General features: G+C 37.9%; 1 long non-coding RNA gene across 4 annotated transcripts in view; it reads left to right on the top strand.

Annotated features, from left to right (window-relative positions):
- Positions 1 to 21,448, top strand: part of LOC124384471 — a 42,682-nt gene extending 21,234 nt beyond the window's left edge. Inside the window, exons 3-8 of one of the 4 annotated variants that reach the window (XR_006925401.1) lie at positions 816 to 984; positions 11,084 to 11,269; positions 12,430 to 12,517; positions 18,335 to 18,800; positions 19,709 to 19,808; positions 19,935 to 21,448. This is a non-coding gene — a long non-coding RNA (uncharacterized LOC124384471). Of the gene's footprint in view, positions 1 to 815; positions 985 to 11,083; positions 11,270 to 12,429; positions 12,518 to 18,334; positions 18,801 to 19,708 lie in introns of all 4 variants that reach the window. The other 3 variants (XR_006925400.1, XR_006925402.1, XR_006925403.1) reach the window with 3 other exon arrangements.
- The last annotated feature ends 3,568 nt before the right edge of the window (positions 21,449 to 25,016 follow it).

Raw genomic sequence — 25,016 nt, 5'->3', positions numbered from 1 at the left:
TTGTGTGTGTGTGTGTGTGTGTGTGTGTGTGTGTGTGTGTGTGTGCGCGTGCGTTCATATGCATGCACCCTGAGTCAAAGGCCTTCACTAATGTGTGTGCTGAACCAGAGCCAGCTGCTTCTAATCTGCCCACCACCATGTCCTTCAGTGTGTGTGTGTGTGAGAGAGAAAAAGAAAGAGAGACAGATTGTGGGTGGTATTGGATTGCTGTGTTGTATGTATATGATATGTGTGGTTGCATGTGAATGTCTGTGTTATATACTCTCGAGAGTATGTGTGGGTGTGTGAAAGTGTGTGTAGGTGGGTGGGTCATGGTGTGTTAGTATGGTACCACTGATTTCACATACATGATTTTTGTGTGTCTGGCCTCTTTAATCACTCACAGGTCATTGTTAATGGCTTATAAGCAATTCATTTAACCAACATTACCATCACATCAGTAATGTATATGGTTCTGCGGTTGTTGTTGCTATGCTTATGTCTCTCTTATTTCTCTCTTTCTTTTCTGCTTTTAATTAAAACATTTATATATGTCATGCTATGTAAATCATGCATCTTAAAGCATTAATTTTTCTTAATAAGGTAACCTAAAGACATTGTATTGTTATAATAGCCTATGTGACGGGGATTCTGAATTAAGATTTGGACAAAATAATGCACCTTTGATTTGTAATTAATGGTGTAACTGCCAATCAGGCTCATCGCTCACTTACTAACTTTTATCTTTTATACTGATTATTATTGTGTGTGTGTGTGTATATGTGTGTGTGTGTGTGTGTGTATGTGTGTGTGTGTGTGTGTGTGTGCATGTTTAGTCCTCAGTGCCTATAAACATGCCTGGGATTATTCCCGTTCCTGCAGAGACGGGAATTTCATCTGCAGGTAGCTTTTAAACCCCTACCAGAGTTCAAGGTAAATCATTTAAGAACAGATTCAGGCTTTAGTGGAGATCTGGAGACTTTGGAGACATCTTTAACCTTTCAGGTGAGATTTTTTTCTTTGTTCAAGAAACCATGCCAGTGGGATTCTGTGTTGATGGAACTGTTATTTTTATCCCCCGCTTTCATTCTGTTTTTGTCTTTTAGTGTATTATTAACATCATACTATCATAAATCCCAAAAACAGATCCTTCCTGTTTTTCCTGGTCTAGTCAACTTCCCTTCAAGGCTTGTGAAGTGTGTATGGACTAGTCTACTAGTGTAGACAACACTGTGCAAAGGTTTGTTGATGTTAATGCAAATGCATGGGAGGCAATACTTTTTATGTTTCAGAGGAGTACCACACTTCAGGGTTGTAAAAGCGACTCTGCTTTATATGCTTTTTTTTTATTGAATAAATGTATCTTGTCCACACAGCATCCTTGTGAGATCACAGTGACATCATAACGAGAGTTCTAATTTGTAAAGAACATGATGTTTAAATTAAATGATTTATATATGGTGATTAATTGCATTATATAATTTTTGTATTTCTTTTGCTGATTTGACATCAGCATATTTAATTTTTATGACTTTATTTTTTATTATCCAAATCATTATGTTTTCAATAGAGTTTTAATTTTTTTTTTCTTTGTTTATAAAAATCTCATGAAACACACATGTAATACAAAAAATCCACCTACAGTATATCTACAGAATATCTAGCAGAGACAAAAAAATAAATCAAGGGTAGAAGTACAATTTTATTCCCAGGGGAAATTCCATCTGATTTCCTGTGTCGATCGGAGCAGCATAGAGTTATATGTAAGGTGGACGTAAAATTCAGCACGAGTATATTACCTTCAGGAACAGCTCTGAAGCAACTGAACTATACACAAACTGACACTGTGATATGAAAGATGGAGAGATGTGTTGAAGTGTTCAGAAAACGATTCACAACCGAAAACAACTAAATGTTGAAATAACCCATAAAGAACGAACCAATATGTGTGCAATAAGCTTTATTACTTTTATACCACAGCTTTTATAGTTTTAGATTTTTATATGATGGGAAAAAAATAATTTTTAATACAAAAATAAATACTATTATGGTTATATATAATTAAAATGACATTTTGATTGAAAAGAACATAAAAATACAAATATTGATCTTAATACAAAAAAGTCTATATTATAAAGAATACAATTTTTTTTTATTCCAAAGCAAATTATTATTTTAGAGTTACAATTAATTAATAAGTAAACAATGGTAGTGGTCCATTAAATATTGAGTTTTACATTACAAAAAGCATTATTTATTTAATAAATCTAAACAAAACTATATTTAATTATTTATAAAAAACTATAAAAAAAATCATTAAACAAAAATCACTTTAAACAAAAGAAAAGCAGCTACAGTTTGTTAAAAAAAAATGTAAATAAAATTAAAAAACATCTGAAGTCCTAGAAATTATATTATAAAAGACGGTAAAAGGTATCGCTCAGTCCTGAATATGAATGGAATGTTTGTATAAAAAGCTAACACCCCCACACACACACACAAACACACACAAACACTCTCCACACAACTTGTCACGTTACATAGAAACTGTGAGAAACTTCTTGACATGTCACTAAATTAATAAACAAAAAAAATATAACGAACCCAGGCGGCAGCGGTGAGAGCGCCCGCATCCTAACCACTAGACCACCAGGGAACCTACATGCATATACTGTATAAAGGATGCAATTGCAATAAAGTCACTACTAAGCGCTGATGCATCATATTTTAATTATTCAGTCACAACCAAAAAAGTTTTATATGTTTATTATTATTTCTGTATGATGTTTTGAACGTATGAAGACATAGTGATGAGTTCAGCAGCAGCGGGTTTCAGACTTCATTTTAAATCCTAAATGGTGCTTGAAATAAGAAGAAATGACTGAGAGAGTGGCAGAACGAGCACTAACCCAGCTGTGCTTCAAAGATGCTCAGTTCGATAAATAATTTGTCACATAGGTCATTTGCTCCTTTCATGCCATAGTTCCTTTTGACCTTCACGCTGATGAATCAGGACAAATTATCTTTATAAAGTCATCATTAACCACCATGATTTACATATAGTAATTATCTTCAATAACAATAACCATTTTATGCTAATCTATTGTAACCACTTTCAAATTAGAAACAGGCAGAACCTAAAGATGTTTTGGTCATAAAGATATTTCTTACATTATTGTTTCCCTTTGAATTGCTAGATTATATCTTACAAACCAAAATGCTAGTTAGTATTGACATACCAAATCAACAAAACTGGAAAACAGGAAGAAAACAGGAAGAGCTATAGAAAAGATTTGTAGCGAATGACCAAAAGATGCATATGTTCTCTTGGAAGTTCCTATTCTACGGTTTGTCCCCATTTTCCTTTATCATAACCTCCACTCTACTGGGAAGATGTTCTATTTGATTTTGGAGTGTGCTTGTGGAGATTGAGGTACAAAGTCAGATTTGTGTCTCCTAGTTCAAGTTAAGGAACAATTCCATGCCACTGCATCCAAAGACACATATATATTCTGTAAAGGGCTTTCAGTTTGGTACCCATGTGTAACAAATGCAAGCCTTTATATATGCTGTTTCTTAAATATTGAATATTACAAAAAAGAAATTGAATAGCTGTATAGAAATATCTTTCTCCTTGTAAAATGTCTCATGCTCAACATAATCACTTTTTTCTTTGTTTATTTTTAAAATACCTGAATTTATCCAGAAATGCCTGAAAGTTTGACATTGCAACAATAACATGTCCTGAAGAAAGACATTTGTCTAAAACTATTTAATGTTTGTAAAAGCTAACTGACTGTGAATTTGTGTTTTGAATTTAACAATTAAATTTTCTTTTACTAAAACTAGCACAGCAGCTAGTTCCACCAAAACACCTCCAATCGTTCCTTTGTGTCAAGTCTACAAACGCTCAGGATTAGCGCTAATTAAGCCCTCGAATTCCTCCACGCCTCGTTTGGCAGATCATTAAGTCATTCTTTCAGTACGAAAGCGAGACAGAGAGAGGGATCTAGTCACCTCCTGGTCTTCAGAGGTGACCTTAATTCTCTCTGAGTGCTTCATTAAAGTGAGCAGCCGTGTGAATCCCTGTGAAAAAAAAGCTTCCCTTCGTTTGTCTCGTTCTCGTCTCATGGCTCAGAGATGAAGTTTTACTTGAACCTACTCTGTGAGACGTTCAGGTTTGACGTGTTATTTTCGCTCCGGGTCTTCCGGCCCTTAATTAGCTCCGAATGCCGACACATTCATCTTAATCTGAGTCAACCACATCATTTGCCTGGAGCAGTTCATTGTGAAGCGCTAATCTCATTCACATTAGCTTCCAGCAGAGTTAGCATGAAGTTCGGATGGAGTATTTTTGCTAGAAAGAAGCAGACAGGGACATGTAAAGATGGTTCAAAACAAAGTCAGAAGTTAATCAGCTAGTTGATGTTATGTCACAAAATAAAACTACATGTAAATGTTTTGCAAATGAAATTGTGTTTAAAAGGTTAATTTAGCTAGCTAGGGAATATTTTCAATTGTTCTCAATGTTTCAAAGACTTTTGGTTATTTCAATCCAACACTTTGTTAATGTCTTAGCAGCTAGTAACTCTACAAACTTTATTGTTATTAAGGGGTTAAAAATGCATTTAACTGGAAAAAAGGAATCTGTTTTACAGTTGCCGTGGTAACAAGTGTAAAAGGATGCTTTTTCAGTAAACCCCGTTGCCAAAAGTTGAATGATCAGAGATTAATGGCATTAATAAAATGTGTCATGTGAACACATTCACTATGAATTGTTCCAGGATTCTGTTTCTGAATCATTGTTTAATCTGATGTTTGATCAAACATTATTAACTGTCAATTGTGACATAGAACACAGGAGCTCCAAACTATACCTAGACTTCATCAGTTGAGGTTTAAAATGGTTTAAACAAAAATAAATATAATGATCATAATGATATTATGAATATTGTGAGGTTTTGAAGATATTAAAATGTATTCTTGAAATATTTATTTTTCCATTAATATAGTGCAATTAAAAAAAAAAATTATATATATATATATATATATATATATATATATATATATATATATATATATATATATATATATATATATATCAGCATGGATGGATGGATGGATGGATGGATGGATGGATGGATGGATGGATGGATGGATAGATAGATAGATAGATAGATAGATAGAAAGAAAGAAAGAAAGAAAGAAATTGACTGAGGCAGGGAGGTGAAAGGTGACGGCAAAAGAGCTCCAGTGTTACGGGTGCAGTAACTAGAGTAAGGTGAAGGGATTTGGATCAGGTTGCGTGACAGATGTGGAGCAGAGTGTGAGTCTCGTTTAATGGATTAGGACACAACCGACCTGCGTAATTCATCCAAATAGGCTGACCCTGACTTCAACTATCTGTGAGGCGCAAGTCATTAAGTGATTGAGTTTCCTGAATGTTCAGCAGATGTAGTGCCCGGAGGCAGCACACACACACACACACACACACACACACACACACACACACACACACACACACACACACACAGAGAGAGAGCACAAGAAAGCCTTTTCAGCTTGTTTAGGTCCTTCAGTGTGGTGCTCCAGGTGAAACACGTGTATCGTCTCGGTCTGCACTTTGAATTTATGTTCATCCCTCGAATATAACATTTCTCCAGCAGCTGTTCTTCTTCAGGTTCTACTCCTGGCACATATACACAAAATCAAAATAAACAATAAATATTTTAAACGTCTATGTGTAACCGATAATATCAATGGATTATTATTTTTGTAATAGGTAATTAGAAATGGCCTAAAAACCTCTCTATACGTTCGCCTTCATTAAATATGTCAGAAGCTATAAATATTCACAAATATGGCAATTTGTACATCTGTTTTGCCCTTTCATTTTTATTTTAATCAACATAGATAGCTGGTTAGTTAGCTAGGGTTAACTAATAAACTCATTCACATTAGTTAAGTGTGGAATGTCAGTATTTGCATTACCTTTGTTTGTTTTTTCTTTCTTTATTTCATTCTCTTTTCTATCTCTTCCCTTTTTAATATTTTTCTTTCTGTTTTACCTTTTCTGGTTTTTATTCATTGTATTTCCTTTTCTTTCTTTCAAATAATATCTATATAATTATTTACTGATTCAACAACTGAAAAACTAGAGGAACAAATTCCGATGGACAAAACTGTTTTGTTCACCTTAGAGACACTTTGAAGAAGATTGACTCATCTGGGAATGAATAACATCCAGTTTATTATCCTGTGGTACAGATTCTAGCTCTGTGTTACAGAATCCCGAGAACTTTTAGCAATCGGATCAGTAGTCCATAGGCACCAGAATAGCTAAGTGAAAGATTTGTTCTCTACTTCACTTTTATGATTTTCTTGTCTTTCCTTTTCTGTCATCTTACATGACCTGATCCTGCAGTGTTGCAGAGCATCACAAGTCATCGCACTTAAATTCAAACATGTCTATATCCATATGTCCAGTTTAAAGTTGTTGTGGACTTTTGGGATAGGCAGGGATACATCCAGAATCAAATGTCCGTCACGCACACACACACACACACACACACACACACACACACACACTTTGATTAAAAATACAAAATCGTTCACTACTTATAACTAAATTGATGAACTGTGATAAAGGACTATAATTCTGTAATCTACAGGGATTCTGTTGGCATGCATGACTGTCTGTCTCTCCATCTGTGTTCTTGTCTCTCCTTCAATGTTTTGTTTCTTTTTTATGTTTTTCTCCATTTGTGTTTCATATCTTCTCTATGATTATACTTCTGCCTGCCTGTCTCTCTGTTCTGCTCTGCTCTGCTACCTATGTGTCTGTTTGTCTCTTCTGATTCTGTCTTCCCACCTGTCCCTCTATTTGTCTGTTTCTCCAACTTAATTTCTTACCTTTTGTCTTCTGTTTCTTCATCATCATATTTGTTAGTCTCTCCTTCTCTCTTTTTCTCATTCTATAGATGTTACTTCTTTTGTCTGTCTCTCTATACTGCTCTTCTCTTTTTCTTCCCATCTCTACTTTGTGTTGTCTGTCTGTCTCTCTTCCTGTTTGTTTCTCTGTATCTCCTGTTATTCATTTGTCTTCCTTTGTGCATTGCCTTCTGTCCGTCTGCCTCTTTTCTACTGTTCCTCCATTTAACTGTCTGTCTGATCTTTCTGTCTCTTTTTGCCATCTGTCACTCCTTCTGTTTGTCTGTCTGCCTATGCGTTTGCTGTCTCTTCATTGAACAGTCTCTCATTTGCTATCTGTCTCACCTGCCTGTCTCTCTCTCCTTCTATCTTTCTTCTGTGTAACAGTTTCTGCCATCTGTTTGTCTGAGTGCTTATGTATTTGTCTGTCATTCTATCTTCCCTCATCTTTCTTTCTTTCTTTCTTTCTTTCTTTCTCTCTCTCTCTCTCTCTCTCTCTCTCTCTCTCTCTCTCTCTCTCTCTCTCTCTCTCTCTCTCTCTCTCTCTCTCTCTGCTTCTTTAATGTGTCTGTGATTAGATCCAGACAGCAGCATGCTAGCACTTATTTTGCTTTAAATGTCTATAAAAAGCGTAGCAGAATGCAGTTCAAGGAGAGGTCATTTTAGGCTGTGTGTGTGTGGGTGTGTGTGTTTTTGTGTGTGTGTGTGTGTGTGTGTGTGTGTGGGGGGGGTTGTTAATGTGGGAGATTGTTACTGAACGCTAATGAACTTCATTTGTGGTTCAGGAAAGTGAGTTTTCCAATGGCAGGCGAGTTCTTTGCTCTGAGCTTCTCTAAATACAAGGCTTGTAAAAGCAATCAAACATCAAACTTGCAGATGTTTTCTAGCTTCAGGCTTTTTTTCCAAAGGAAAAACGGAAACGGATCTGTGATCCACCTGGAGATGGTGGCTTGACCGTGGGAGTGTTTTTGAGTTCGCGATTCGCTCCTGGTTCTGCTGTGGAGGCAGTGGTGGTGATCCTGTCATACACGATATTTATTGGCTGAACTTGTACACCTCACACACATGCTTTCTCCAAATAAAAGACATTTTCATTTCCAAAAGCTATAGCTTAAATCTCTATAAAGTAGTATGTCAATTGTGGATTTTTAAGAATATTTCGGATTATTATCCAGTCTTTTTTTAGTTTCGGACTCTTTTCTGACTGTGGCACAGACACTGTATCCCATTTATCCATTTATGTGTTCAGTTTATTCTAAGCCATTGGCTGCCACACAATCCCAAACAATAACAGATTCACCCTCTTGCTTGTGTGTTGTCAAAGTGATTACTATTCTCGAACATGACCAAAAAGTAGACCCTTTTTAACTTCATCAGTCCACAGTACTTTGCAACCTAAATGCTACTGTCTTATCTATATGTTGTTTAATGAAAATGTTTTTCTGACGACTCTTCTCTGCAGATCATGTTTGTCCATGCTGCCAAGCTCCTGAACTAAACTCTTATACCTTTCTGCAGTTTCTTGCTGGCATTCAGTGGTTTTGCTTTAGCATAGAGACAGCTCTATGTAACTTTACTTGGTCTTTCTTCCACAGTTCACCTTAACTACCATTTCTGAATAAAATTTCAAACAACGAAAATTGTAAATTAAAAGTATTTTTTATCGCCATGCACCTCATCAGTTAGCGTCATTTTCAGATCCTTAGTCAGCTGCTTAGAGTAACCCATGGCTGCTGAGTGCAAGGACAAAGTTTGACGAGTCAGAGGATTTATTACTAATGACGGTTCTTGACCTGCTTAATGAGTCCTAATGAGTCAATTAAGGCCTTATTTTTGCACACACCACTATTACTTATTTCATTTGATCTTTTTTTGTAGTTCATCATATATACAGTAAATTAACATTTGCAAAGTAATTTATAACATAAGCAGTTGAATTTGACTAGGGTGCCCAAAGTTTTGCATAAAATGTATTTAAAATGATTTATTTCATTCACTCCACAAGCTTTGGAGTGAAAAGAGGGTTGAGGGATGTTACATTGGAGGTTGGAAAGAAATTAAAAAAAGGAGTTAAAATGAAAAAATTGAGTGAAAATGTAAACCCAGAACACCCTTTAGCTCAGCACTAATTTGCCTTTATAAGCAGCATTTACTGTGTAACTGCCTAGAAACTCAAACACCAAGCAACGACACACACACACACACACATACATACACACACCCACACATGTACACACTACAAGGTCGTCTGGTGTAAGCAGGCCTTGTCTGAACCTCGGTCTGCTGCCAAACCTCACACCTCTGTGATTACGGCCTGTTTACATGGAAGGGACTTTCCAGGCTGGTGTTCATGCCCTGGTTTCTCTAAAGAGCAAGAAACATATTGAGATACTAAAAGCTGAGAGAGAGAGATATTGAGAGAGGTGATAGAGATAGTGGTATATAAGATGGGAGAGATGCAAAGAGGGAGAAAGAGATGGTGAGAAAGAAAAAGAAACAGAGAGATACTGTGAGAGACAGATACAGAGAGACTGAGATACTGAAAAAGAATGTTGACTTTTAAAATGACCTTTATTTTCACATCGGACAACAGATACTGATAGAGAGGGAGGGAGGGGGTGTTTCCTGTTTTGTGCGTCAAGCCGATACTTGATTAAGAGACAGATGTTGATATTCAACTTGAGTCTGTTGATGATGTTACAGCATAATATTAAGTGATGTGGTGGTGGTGTGGTGAACTTGATTATTTTCCCATAACAGCATGCTGAATTCTTCATATTACACAGCAATTTCCCACTGACTACAACTCAGTTATTAAAAAACAAACTAAAAAAAATAAATAAATAAACTTTACATAAAATCGACATAACATATAACGTAAATCAAACTAACTGATTGTTTGTTTAAATGTTTAGATTTTAAAAATATTTAATAGCTATTACTGTTTCTCTTTAAAATTGAAAAAAATGCTGTACAGGCTACACCGGCAAGAGTATGGTAACTAGTAACCTGTTGCAGTAAACTCTTTGAATTTAGCTGTCACAATGATGTGTTAGCTAGCTAAGAGTTTAAACATACAATATCAGTAGTTTTACCAAGGTGCTAAATAGTTTTACCCTAACTGTGAACTCTGAGCTACTTTACTCTATTTGGTTTTTGATGTTTGCTAGCTAAGATTTTAACCACCACAGTAATATGTTAGCTAGCTGGTTAAAATTTGACTCCATCCTGAAGTGTAAGATAACAATTGCTTTAATTAATCAACCATGACAACAATATAGCTTTAACAGTCATTATGAAGTTTATAAGCAATACGGTTTGGCTAGATTGCTAAGAGTTTACAAGTGAAACCATTAAGTGTTTTTTAGTTTTTTATAATCAGTTGCAAATGATGTACCTGCTACTGGTGTAGCATACAACTGCTTTTTAAACCTAGCAAAATAGTATTTGCTAAACTATGCAAGAGTGCATCAATCTAAGGCAGAGTGCTTAATTTTTGTTATGCATCATGCTCGTAGGATACAATCAGTGACCTTTCATCTTATTGAATATGAATATTGAAAGAGGATCTTCTACTTCTTTCGGCTGCTCCTGTTAGGGGTTGCCATACTACTCTGTCCTCTACATCTGCCTCTTTCAAACCAACTACCTGCATGTCTTCCTACACCACATCCAAGAACCTCCTTTTTGGTCTTCCTCTTTTCCTCTTCCTGGTGGCTCCTCTGTACATGTCAAAACCATCTCAATCGGGCATCTCTCACTTTGTCCTCAAAGCTCCCTACATGCGCATCCTCGTCACTCCCAGTGAAAATCTCAGCATCTTTAGCTCTGCTACCTTAGCTTGAAAGAACATTTAAGGATGAGATTATTAAATTATAAAAAATCTAAAGGTAGGACAAGAAAGGAATGGTGGAGTCATACTATCTCATGTATGCATGGGAAAAAAAAGTTATTTTGGTTGCATACTTTTCATCATTGTCTTGATATTTAGTTTATGTGTTCAGATGACACGAAGGTGCATTGTGTCCTAAGCATTTTTGTCATGCCACTGAAGATCTGCCTGGGTCAAAAAGTCACATTACTGATTTGACTTTTTTAAACACTTTTTTTTTTTAATGTTGGCAGCACAAACCAGCAGTGCTCACCATGGTTGTGTTTTCTGCAACTTGAACAGGATGATGGAGATTTTCCTACACCGGCCTGTGACAAAAGCACCTTACAGTGAACCGGTGGTTATGTAACTAAGCACAAAGAACGACCCGTGAGTGTTTTCACAAGGTGCATGTCAGAGCTCGTTGAGAAAACAGCAGCGAGTTGGAAGAAGAGGAGGATTCATCCTGAGTCACTGAGTGAAACTGAGGTAAACAGAGAGATGAAATATGAGTCACAGTGTTGGTGTGTGTTTACACTGTTCATGCTGAGCAAGTCTACTTCCACTTGATGAGCAAGACAACTTATCAATTAACTCTTAAACTGATAAAAAAATATTTAGATACTTTCATATAAAATATACAAATCTACACTCTTATGTTTAGTTTTACATTTGTTTATTATATAGACAATATTAAGACCACAAAATCATCGACCAATGGCAGGTAACAAATCCATATTTGCAACTTGTGGTCTTAGGCCATCCCGTCATTAAAATTTCTAACTGTAGTCAGTAAGCTTATATCAGTAAATGTGATAACCTGACAAGATTTCTGATCCTTTTAATTAAATTTAAAATGTCTTCAAGTTTCAGGTTTTGCACCAGTAGCACTACCCAGCTAGCCAACATGGTTAAACCTGACCAGACCTCTGAAATGATTTCAAAATGTTTTTTTTTTTAAATAAATTGTATCTTTTTTTTAAATGCTGAAGTGAACCTGTTTTTGAAGTGAACTGACTGTGTGAAGAGATAATGAAGAGAGCTAATCTTCTAATGTACATTAAGATAAGATAAGATATACCTTTATTTGTCCCACAGTGGGGAAATTTCTTAAATTGTATTAGAAATACAAATGAAAAACTTAGAACCATAAATGTTATATTTGTTTTAAGCATGACTGTATTTCAGTAGCGATATAGTGTTCAATCATGGTAAAAAAAATAATAAAAGTTGGTATATCACATCTTGTATTAGTGTGATGGCCTAAACCATGCAAGTCTATATTTAGCCACATTAGCTTGCTGTTTTTGGTGGAGATGTGGAGCTTTTCCTCATCCTGTGACGACACCTAGCAATCAGAAAGCCGAAAACAGACCTCTTTACGACGCCCTACATCTATTAAAGATCCTGCAGGAGCATCTCTGTCTGCCTACAAAGTATCCCAGCCCAGTCCAGTCTGGGAAAAAATAATCCTCAGAGCTTTACTCAGAGAAACAGAAGCTGGTTATTACATGACGGTCCAGCCTAACCCAGACACAAACGACAGGGAGTGGTGTTTGGCTCAGGAAAGCACAGCTAATGTGGCTCAGTATTGATGCTATCACAAAGGGCAGATAATGAGCTGACTTTCGGCACTTCCCACCCTCTAGCTGTTTTGGTCTTGTTTCAGTGTGATGGGGTGTCACATCAGATGAGCTCGTTTACCTGTGAACTTCCTTTAGAGTGGTTCATATGAAGGTAAGTGTATAAGACACAAAACAAAAAAATGAATCACATCTGCATAGACCTAGTGTGTGTATATATATATATATATATATATATATATATATATATATATATATATATATATATATATATATATATATAAAATGCAAATGTTTTTCACTTAAATTTGACTTACAGCAAACAAATATTTTTTAAATAATGTTCTGTAATTTTATTTTTAATTTAACTTGTTTTTAAATACTAAATCAGAATTCATACATGATATAACAGGGTAAAAAGTTTCCTATAGACTAAAATCTGGGAAACTTGTAGAGCAACAAGAAGATTGTCCGAAAAGTGTCTGCACAAGATTTAACAGGTTTGGGTGTGTTTTCTTCACTGTGTTTTTCCTGCCTCATAAATCAGGAGGCTATAAAATAAACCAAGATCCACGTTATAAACAGGAACAGCAGTACAAATCCGAGGTCAGTATTAGAAGCCCTCCAGTTAACTTTTATCATGTGTGGGTTTTGGGAAGAAAACTATCTTTTAAGCCACAAGAGGAGCCCTGAGGCTTTTACCAACAAGCGTGATCCGTAGGGGACAGAGTGTAGCTAAGCGTCTGTTTTCTGTCTTGCTGTAAAAAGCTCTACATGAGAAGTTTGTAGTGAGGTCACAGGGAAAGACCTTTTTGGTACTGTATGGGTTAAAAGCCTCGGCGCAAAACCAGTTCTATTGGCGCTAAACCTGTGCCTGAACATGTCCTGTGAGACTGGTGGGGTAAGAATGATTCTGCCTCAGAGGAAGGCACCAATCCTCACCCCTTTAACCATTCACCTTTTGATCTGTCCCGCTAGACCGTAAATGAGCCATGAATCCTGTCGGTCTGATACCGAGCCGCAGAACGCTATGCGCCGGGAACACTGAGATAAAGACTGTATTCAGTTTAATGGCACCAATGATTAATAAACAACATATCTTTACTGTATTACATAACTGAATACATCCCTTCCCCCTGTGCATTCCTGTTTACTGTCAGGGCAATCTCATATCAGTTTTCTCAGTTTCTTTGCCCCCTGCCATAATATATAAGAATATTAAACTTTAAAAATATATAAACTTTGTAAATATATATATATATATATATATATATATATATATATATATATATATATATATATATATATATATATATATATAATGTAGGACACAATCATCTGCCTCTTTCAACCCAACTGCCTGCATGTCCTACCTCACCACATCCATTAACCGCCTCTTTGGCCTTCCTCTTTTACTCCTTCCTGGTGGCTCCATCCTCAGCATGGAGCCACCAGGATGGAGCCACCAGGCTCCTTCTGACCTTCTCTATACTTCTCCATCAACATTATCAAAGCAAATAATGCATCTGTGGTTCTCTTCTTTGGCATAAAACCATACTGTTGCTCAAAGATGTCACCTCTTCTTAGATGATCGCCTGTCTTCCACTACTCTTTTCCATAATTTCATGGTGTGACTGATCAACTTTATTCCCCTGTAGTTACTGCAGGTCTGCACATCTCTCTTGTTCTTAATGATCGGTACCAGCACACTCCTTCCCTATTCCTCAGGCATCCTCTCACCTTCCAAAATCTTGTTAAACAATCTGGTTAAAAACTCCACTGCCATCTCTCCTAAATATCTCTATGCTTCTATATCATGTATGTCATCTGGTCCAACCGACTTTCCACTCTTCATTCTCTTTATCGCTGCTCTCACTTCCTCGTTACTAATCCTATCCACTTCCTGCTTCACTATTTCCACACCAACCAACCTCTCTCTCTCTCTCTCTCTCTCTCTCTCTCTCTCTCTCTCTCTCTCTCTCTCTTTTCCTCCTTTAAAACTGATCACAATCTAATTATCTTTATTAATTCATAAGTATTGTGTACTGTGGCATGAAGGATTTCACTGGTTTATAACTTGTTTTCATGGCTTCATTTGAGTTTTATGTAATGGTGAATGTTGGGAACATGTTATGCTTCAATTGTAATTCTAACATTAAAGAAAAACTATTTAGTTTAAAAGAAGGTGAGGATCCCTGTGCAGACATTTAAGTAAACATGCAGTACCGTTTATTCACGTTTGTGTTCAACCTGTCGCTCACGTCTAACAGGCTAAGCCTGATTTAAGCAGAACACACATACTCACACACACAAAATAATCATTACCACAAACTGGTCAACCCAAATGTACACTGTTTCCATGATGTAATAATTAATACTTTGTTTCTGCAATATAACACGTTTAGTTAGTAGTTAAGTTATAGTTTAAGCATCAAATAAATCTTGCTAACTTTCGACAAAAGGCTAAAGTTGGTTCATGTGTCATATTTCGAAGTGTTGCTTCACCTATTATGCCTTATACTTTATATGACCTATATAGTGTATTAAAGTGTGGGTTAGGGTCTATTTTGGTCTATAGGGTCTATAGGGTCTAAAAAATCTATATCTTTAAATACAGCAAATGAGAAAAGCATTAATAAAAACATTACAGTGGTACAAAGTGAGCCATAGACAGCTGTATAAGATACAGAACCTTAATGTCTTTAATGTCCTATTAAACTGTCAGATTTGTTTATAAATTAAAAGCGAGCTGTCACTGCCCCCTCTCTGCTGCTCCTTAGCACTAAATTCAACTTGTTTATTGCTTCAGTTTCACATTCAGAAGCCCACATTTCAGAAAATCAGTGGACCCCTTTCTGATTTGACCTGAAGTTTGAATATGTAGATGTCTGAGGGATAATTTGTAAAGTACCTTTTGGTCTGACCATCTACAAACCAATTTGAAATCTGCATTTTTTTTATATTATTACACAGAATGCAGCAATCAAATACACTCTGGATTTCTTCTGTGAGTTTACAAGAGTAAAAATCTTAAAGTAAGAAAAGTCCAGTTATATAATGGGTCTATAATACAGTACAAGTGCTATATCTGTGGCTATTAGGAACCACACATTTAATAACCCTACAAACCATTATAGACCTAATAATGTCTAGTGGATATTATTAGTCCTGTTATGATCCATATAGTACACTATAAATCAGGCTATAATACACAGTGAAGCCTTTTTTAATCCCTATAATACAATATGAAGCCTGGTAAAAATATCAATAATACACTATGGAGCCTGTTATAATCTATATAAAACACTATAAAGTACTCTACGTCTCTATTTCTTTTTTCAAAATATCTTACTACTCTATAAAGAATGCAATATTACTTGTATTCCCAAGAGTACCTCAAGCTACATAGTGTTCTATAAATCATGTTAAAATCGCTATTGTACACTTGGAAGCCTGTCATAATCCATATAGCACACTCTATAGCTTGTTATAATCACTGTAATACACTTTGAAGCCTGTTATAATCCATATAATACACTATAAAGTCTGTAGTACAACTTTTATTACAGAGAGGCTCATAGTGTTCTATAAATAATAATATAATCCTTATAGTACACTACAATGCTTTAAATCATCCTTGTAGAACACTTTAAAGTTTGTAAATATACAGACAACTTTGTAGAATCCCTATTGTACACAAAAAATCTACAATATTTCATGTAGTATGTTATTAAGCCTTTAATAATCCCTATTGTACACTGGAAATATTGTGCCGTTTTTCCCGTGGTAAACTATTTAGCCTGTGACAATCCGTATAGTACACTATGTATCTTGTAATAATTGTGTATTAAAGGCTATAGGATGGTATAACCTCTTTAGTACACTAAAAAAGCAAGTAATAATAATTTTAATATGTGTAATATAAACTTTTATTAAAGCCCATGTGTTGTATCATTCATGAAAAGATTTTAGATTTTATTTTCATGAAAATAGCTAATGCTTAAGAAGGTCATCTGGTGTAGATGACGTGCTAAAGTAAACATTTTACAACCTTCAGGTCAAGCGCATTTGCTGAAAAAAATAGTTCTGAACTCGATATCAGAGACCTTTTCTCATTTGCTTGGGATTATTTGAGGTGTATGACCTCACTGTGAAATTCTCCCACGTTCTGCTTGTTTGAGTGTGTGTATGCACACACTAGCCTACTAGCATGACTCAGAGTGAGGACACACTGGAAGGAATTTTTCATTTATTTAGTCGTATTGTACAGCTCAGTGTAAGTTATTGTTTTGTAAAACTGATTCTTTTCCACCTAGCGCAAATTTCACCACTAATTTCTCCCAGATTAACATTTGTTTGTTCCTTTTCCTCGTTTTTGCGTAACAAACAATTGGATTGCCACTGATACATGTAACACAGGAAAACTTCAAAACCCTTTGCACTTGCAATCCATTAGTTTGAAAGCTCAACACATGAGGTGTACGCAATGAATAATAAATGCAACATTGGCTGTGTGTCTTTGGGCTAGACAGAGGCTCATGAATTATGGATTGTTATTCCTGGCTAAAGCGTTCAAACAGCAAAGTGGCCCTTGTGGTGCTTCCATTTTCTTCCCCCCATGTTTGATCTCTCCTCTTTTTACTTGAACACTTTTCTGCTGTGTGCTAATCGTTAGCTCGCAAAAAGATTGACAGGCTCGGTTTTATTAGCTCAGAGACTAGACTGAAGGAACTGCAGAAGAGGATAAAGAGCGCACGTTATCATCTCCTTCCTAAAATGAGGACGAAATAAGAGCAAGAAAAATCTAACAAGTCTAAAGCCACAGGTCGCAGGAGAGAGATAGGGAGGGTGATACTCCAGTTAGCATTAGCATTAAAGAAATGTCAGCATTTCTGTCATCCATTTAATTTTACCTGACTGATCCCCACACTCAAAACCAAAAAGCAGGTTTGGGAAAACAGAATGCTGGGGAAAGATTGTTTTTCAAAATGATGTGTATCAGTCTCTATTAAGTATGAACATCTAAACCAATTTAAACTGAAAAGTACACTGTTAAGTAAAAGATATCCATTTCTTATGAAAAATAACAGAACTAGTGTACGTAATAATTTTATATATATATATATATATATATATATATATATATATATATATATATATATATATATATATATATATACAGTACAGACCAAAAGTTTGGACACACCTTCTCATTCAAAGAGTTTTCTTTATTTTCATGACTATGAAAATTGTAGCGTCACACTGAAGGCATCAAGGGCTATTTGACCAAGAAGGAGAGTGATGTGGCCTCCACAGTCACCGGACCTGAACCCAATCGAGATGGTTTAGGGGTGAGCTGGACCGCAGAGTGAAGGCAAAAGGGCCAACAAGTGCCAAGCATCTCTCGGGGAACTCCTTCAAGACTGTTGGAAGACCATTTCAGGTGACTACCTCTTTAAGCTTATCAAGAGAATGCCAAGAGTGTGCAAAGCAGTAATCAAAGCAAAAGGTGGCTACTTTGAAGAACCTAGAATATGACATTTTTCAGTTGTTTCACACTTTTTTGTTATGTATATAATTCCATATATAATTCCACATGTGTTAATTCATAGTTTTGATGCCTTCAGTGTGAATCTACAATTTTCATAGTCATGAAAATAAAGAAAACTCTTTGAATGAGAAGGTGTGTCCAAACTTTTGGTCTGTACTGTATATATATATATATATATATATATATATATATATATATATATATATATATATATATATATATATATTTGGGATTTGATTTGTCCATAAGTTTTTTACACTAGTGTCTTTACCTTGCCTCCAAATGCATTTTTGAATATGTGACTAATGCTTTCATCAGAAAGGAAAAAACCCACGAATAATAAAAAAAACAAACTATGGCTATGTTTTTATAATGCTAACTGGAGAATAACTCTTCATTACTCTCTGCTCTTCCCTTCAGCCACTGCTTGCAACCTTGGGGTAACTATGGACTATCGGCTGTCCTTCTCCACACATGCTGCTAAAGTTCATTCTCTACAACATCTGAAGGATTCAAGCATTTCTGTCCACACAAGCTGCTCAGGTTCTTGTTCAGTCTCTTGTTATTTTGAGACTGGACTACTGCAACTCACTGCCGGCAGGTCTTTCTCTGAACGCTATTTGTCTACTGCAAATGATCCAAAACACAGCTGCACGACTTGTGTTCAACCTGCCCAAGTTCTCCCACACCACCTCACTGCTGCGTTCCCTCCACTGGCTTTCGGTAGCTACACGCGTCAGATTAAAAACACTGATGCTTGCTTAGAAGACCAAAAATGAACCAGCACCCTCTTACCTCGGAGACATTATCACTCCTCTCAGTGCACCATGCTGCCTGAGATCTTATAGCACTGCTCGACTGGTACTACCTTCTCTCAGGGTAAGAAGTAAGTATACTTCAAGGCTCTTCTCTGTTCTGGCACCGAGGTGGTAAAATTAACTTTCCCTAGATGTCTGTACAGTGAAGTCACTGGCTATTTTCAAGCTACGGGTGAAGACCCACCTCTTCCTGAAGCACTTAAACTAACACTTTTATTTATTTTAAGTTTGTAATCAAGTATACCAGTGTAGATCTATTCATTGATAGGGACTCAAAGCACTTTTGTATGTCGCTCTGGACAAGGGTGTCTGTTAAATGCCACAAATGTAAAATGTAAATGTTATAAGCATTTTATGATTTTTTATTTATAAAAACCCTTCCACTTAAATTTATTGTCACTCAGGCATTATAAAGATACCAAATTCTGTTTCATGATGGCTTTTAATAATGACTTAATAAAGTTACAAATTTTTTTTTTTTTTACATGGATCAACTCTGTCTGCATATAAATGCTAATTGTTATGACTATTTCACTGAACAACTCCACTTGTGTGTGTGTGTGTGTGTGTGTGTGTGTGTGTGTGCTTGGTATTTAGTTGGAATAAAAGAGTCACAGATTACAATGGTTATTATTTCATTATCCGGTACCACTAAATTGCTATTTTTGGGTATTGTGCACCATAAACCCAGATTTTTAAGCCCATGGTGACCTGAATTTAAAATTCATATTCTCATATTGTTGCCAGGTACATATTTAACACATACAAAAAAGAGAGATTATACTCTTGAGAGTTAATGAAACAAATTGGACAAGAATAAAGTGATATTGAAGAAGAGAAAAAAAATGTGATTCTGATCATTTGCCCTTCTATTCCTTTTCATTTAAAAGGGAGCCCTGGGGGATATAGAATTAATATCAAAATAAACAAAATTTGTAAACAGAACCACACTGAGAGTATGTGTGTTTCCCTTCAGGAACTCGAGCTGCATCAAAAAATGCTTTGGGAACGCTTCTGCGTTGTTCACGCTCTGAATCTCGTGTATAACCAGTCCAATGGAAATCGCGGCGTCACCGGTGAGATGACATCACGACCAGGAAGCATAAAAGCACATGAAGTGAAATCAGTGCTAGCTTCTGTTCTTCAGGAAGCGCTTTGTGTGTGTTTGTCCAGTAAGGTAGGAAAGTTTTTCTTTCTTTCAGGCGGAAAGCGACCGAAAAGACGAAGCACTGCTTTTGTCCCTGTGTTCCTCCTTGCCCCCACTATATAACGGTGGATACGCACCAGCTATGTGTCACTTGTCTGGGAGTGGAGGAGTTAGGTTCTTGAGGAAGCCGACTGCGTTTGTATAACAATTCAACTGCTCCGCTCTCAAAGAGCTCTCTTTGAGGAGGGTGCTCCTGCTCCGCGTGGTTCTGGCCCTGCTCTTGCTGAGGCAAAGCGACATTCAAGGACTTAAGGCTTACAAGTGGACCTCGCAGAGAGTTTGGAGAAGGGCTCATCCCTTTTGCCTCCCTCACCTGCCTGGTCCAACACCCGATCAAAAGGTTTGGAAGCATGCAATTCCATGTTTTTTTTCCTTTGCGAGGAGAGCGCTCAGCCCTGCCTTTCTTCCTCTGAGGAGGGGGGTTGATGGAGATCTACAAACCCCATGAGGCTACCCCTCAGGTAGTCCTTTTCGAGGAGATCCTAGAGGTAGTGACCCATGCAGTTGACAAGCTCACGATCGATTTGCTGGCCGATCAGCAGAAGGCTCGTCCAACTAGTAAGCTAGTACGCTTCCTGCAACCCTCATCACTGCCTCCACACCAGGGCTTGCCTTTATTTACAGACCTGCACACCTATGTGTCCAGGTTGTGGTCTAGTCCTTATTCTTCCTGCCTCTTTAGTCCTAGGGTGTCACTATATTCAAATATATTTGGACTGTGGTTATGGGGCGATGCACTGGACAAAAAGCTAGCTAAATCTCCCTGGGTGATGTGTCGTCTTTTAAAACCCCAGCGCTGTCCACCAAGCCCATGAGAACCACCTCGGTGCTGGTGGGCAAGGCCTATGTTTTAGCAGGTCAGGTCTCAGCCTGTCTGCACACCATGGCTATGCTGCAGGCCTATCAGGCCAATCTGCTGCGGGAGCTAGACGTGGGAGATGTCACAGCCCCCACCACAACCCAGCACCTTGCGGCATTGTGAGGTGCAGAGACAGAGCGTCACAATATGCACTTCCCCTAAATCAATTAAAGCGCTTCGGCCAAAAGGTCCTGACAAAGGACCCTGCTGGGAAAGGGCATTGTGCACCTCACTATATGGTGCCTGCCCTGCTCCAGCACCCTCAGGGAGCTGGTTTGTTAACCATGACACTCTCGGTGCTTCAGGGCATGGCCAGCTCCAGCAAACAACCTCCTCGCTCTCCGCCCGGCACCATAGTGGATTTTGGGGGTTTGCCGGCTCTCAAGAGGCCCCTAGAGCTGCACCAGAACGTTGCTCTGGCTCTTGGCTTACCAGAGGTCAGTCTCAAGAGGCTCTGCCAGATGTGTCTCAGTGGGTCCTGCGCACTGTAGACAGAGGCTATACGATTCAGTTCGGGTCTTGCCCGCCCCGCTTCAACATGGTGTCCCCACCCTGGATGGGGTTCAATTCAATTCAATTCATTTTTATTTGTATAGCGCTTTTAACAATGAACATTGTCTCAAAGCAGCTTTACACAGATAATGTGGTGATTAAACGTAAATATGTTCTTTGTAAGTAAGTTTGTCCCTGATGAGCAACTGTGGCAAGGAAAAACTCCCCGAGATGGCATAAGGAAGAAACCTTGAGAGGAACCAGACTCAAGAGGGAACCCATCCTCATCTGGGTTGCACCAAATGTCCATTTGAAGCAGATATACAAAGTTGCGGGGTACAGTGATGACGATCAGAAGCAAACTGCACTCCCGAGTCAGTGCAGCAGACCGCCGACACCAACTACAGTCCAATCCGTCCTCAAAAGCACCTGTTCTACTCCGGAATTACATGGAACCACCCAAGGTGTTGATAAGATACCGTCCCAAGCTGCACAGAAGTGTGAAGATCCACGGAGGGGAGAGGGGCAGGAACAGTGGTCACTGGAACCTCAGGAGCATGTTTAACTCGACCGAGAGAGAGAGAGAGAGAGAGAGAGAGAGAGAGAGAGATATGGATTATTAAGTTTGCTTCCCATACTGGATCTGCATCAGCTGCTTTTGAGACTCAGGTTCAAGATGCTAACTTGAAGCAGGTCGTGTCCCAAATCAGGTCCGAGGACTGGTTTGTGACCATAGAGCTGAAGGATGCATACTTTCATGTATCCACCCTTCCAGCGCACAGAAAGGTCCTGAGGTGAACAGGTGGACCTGTTTGGGACCTCTTCTGGTTTTCCCAAACACCCCCAGTCCCGCTAGGGCTGGATGCCATGGTACAGGCAAGGCCAAGGCTGCACCAGTATGCCTTTCCCCCTGTTGCTCTGCTCCCAGGAGTTCTGAGAGAGTTTGCAGGAACAAAGTCCGTTTCCTCCTGGTGGACCCAGGGTGGCCATGGTTTGTGGACCTGGTAGCCCTTCTTGAACACCCTTCCTTCTATCTCAGGCAAGGGGTACAATAATACACCACCCAGAGCTGTGGAACACCACTTAGATCCAGTTAACTGCCCAGACAGTTCAGTCCTGGAATTTGTCCAAGAACAGTTTATCCCTCTGTCCTTCTTCCGTGGACAGAGCTGTCAAGTAAAGTCAAGTTAAGTTTATTTCTTTAGCGCTTTTCACAACAGACATTGTCTCACAGCAGCTTCACAGAATTTTAAGAGTTAAGGTGAATGGTGTGCATTTATCCCTGATGAGCAAGCCATGACGACTGTGGAAAGGAAAAACTCCCTTAGATGTTATGAGTTAAAATCTTAGAGAGGAACCAGACTCAAAAGGGGAACCCATCCATTTGGATGACATCACGAGTGTGATTATACATCTTTGAACAATACAGAACACTGGAGAGTGAGAAATAACATGAACAATGGAATGTAAGATTATGAGTAATGTTCTTTCTACAGTCTTTTGGTTATAAAACTAGAAGCTACTGAGCAACTCATAAAATAGCTCAAAATTAGCGATAATCATAGATCCAACACCAGCTTCTCAATGCCAGAGCTTTTAAACACTCAAGGAGGTCCAGTGTCCAAACTCCACTTGAAGTGGGATCCAATTGGCACTGGTACATCTGTAGATGGTTTGGGATGTTTGCGGGGTCGGCATTTACTTCTTTAAAGGTCCACAATCTTCATAAGGTGGGACATGACTGGGGCTGGAGCAACCTCAGGATGCCTCAGGATGGGTAGAGAAAGAGAAGCAGTAGAGAGGAATTAGCATAGCTGCTGTTCATGATATTAACAGCACAAGTTGATAATGTGCATTTGATCAGATGTACTGGAGCACAAGGTTATGATGTGATGTGTGTTATGTGTACGCTTTGCTAGAAAGATAAATTTTAATCTGCACTTAAACTGGGAGATTGTGTCTGAGCCACGAACACTGTCAGATGACTATTCCAAAGTTTAGGATATAAATGTGAGAATGCTCTACCACCTTTAGTGGACTTTGCTATTCTAGGAACTACTAGAAGTTCGGAGTGTTGAGATCTCAGGGAGCATGATGGATTGTAGCATGTTAGAATACCGGATAGATAATTGGGAGCTTAACCATTTAGTATTTTGTAAGTAAGTAGCAGTAGTTGGTAGTCGATTCGACACTTAACAGGTAGCCAGTGTAGGGATGATGAGGAACTCTGGTTGCTGCATTCTGGACTAACTGTAGATTGTTTATCAAAGATGCAGGACATCCACCTAATAATGCATTACAATAGTTCAGTCTGGAAGTCATTACACATTACACATTACATTTATATAGCGCTTTTCTGCAGCACTCAAAGCGCTTTACATATGAAAGGGGGGATTCTCCTCAACCACCACCAATGTGCAGCATCCACCTGGATGATGCGACGGCAGCCATATTGCGCCACACACCAGCATATTAGTGGAGAGGAGATAGAGTGATATAGCCAATTAATATGAGGGGATGATTAGTAGGCCAGCGGGCAAGTTTTTTTTTTTTTTTTTTTGGCCAGGATGCCATGGCACACCCCTACTCGTTTTTCGAAAGACATCCTGGGATTTTTTATGACCACAGAGAGTCAGGACCTCGGTTTAACGTCTCATCCGAAGGACGGGAATGAATGCATGGACGAGCTTCTCTGCATCAGATATAGATAACATGTTTCTTAGGTTAGCAATATATGTGGAAGAAGGCCGTTTTTGTAACATGGTTGATATAAGTTTTAAAAGACAAGTTGGTGTTTAAAATAACTCACAGGTCTTTTACTGTTGAACTAGTAGTTACAGAACATCTGTCAAAATGCAGGTTGAAATGCTGGAGCTTCTGTGTACTGGTTTTTGGGCCGATAAGCAAAATCTCCGTCTTATCAGAATTTTATAATAGAAAGTTATGAGTCATCCAATTTTTTTTTTTATTTAACACACTCAGTTATCCAAGCCAATTGAGCTGTATCGTCTGGTTTTATTGAGATATATAGCTGGGTATCATCAGTGTAACAGTGGAAGCTAATCCCATGCCTTCTAATAATATTACCTATGGGAAGCATGTATATAGTGAAAAGCAGGGGTCCTAGAACTGAACCTTGTGGTACGCCATAATTTACTTGCATTAACCATGATAGCTCTCCATTTAAGTCTACAAAATGGTAACAATCAGACAGGTAGGATTTCAACCAGCTTAATGCATGTCCCTGAATGCCAATGTAATTTTGTAAGTGATCTAGGAGAAGATCATGATCTATAGTGTCGAATGCAGCACTAAAATCTAGTCAAACAAACAGAGAGATGTAGCCTTGGTCTGAAGCTAAAAACAGGTCATTAGTGATTTTAACTAGAGCAGTTTTTGTGCTAGGATGAGGTCTAAAACCTGACTGAAACTCTTCATAGATATTGTTCTCTTGTAAGTAGGAACATAACTGGGCGGGGACAATCTTTTCTAAAATCTTAGACATAAATAGGAGATTTGAAATGGGTCTGTAATTTGATAGTGTTTGGATCCAAATTAGGGGCTGAATAACTGCTAAATTGAGAGGTTTAGGGACGTGACCTAAAGACAGTGAGGAGTTAATAATATTCAGAAGAGGCTCACCAGCTCTATGTAACACTTCTTTCAATAGTTTACCGTAATTTCCGGACTATAAAGCGCACCCATATATAAGCCGCAGCCACTGAA

Source organism: Silurus meridionalis, chromosome 4, assembly GCF_014805685.1.
Source record: "Silurus meridionalis isolate SWU-2019-XX chromosome 4, ASM1480568v1, whole genome shotgun sequence".
Lineage (NCBI taxonomy): Eukaryota > Metazoa > Chordata > Actinopteri > Siluriformes > Siluridae > Silurus > Silurus meridionalis.
This window is presented reverse-complemented; position numbering and strand designations above follow the sequence as displayed.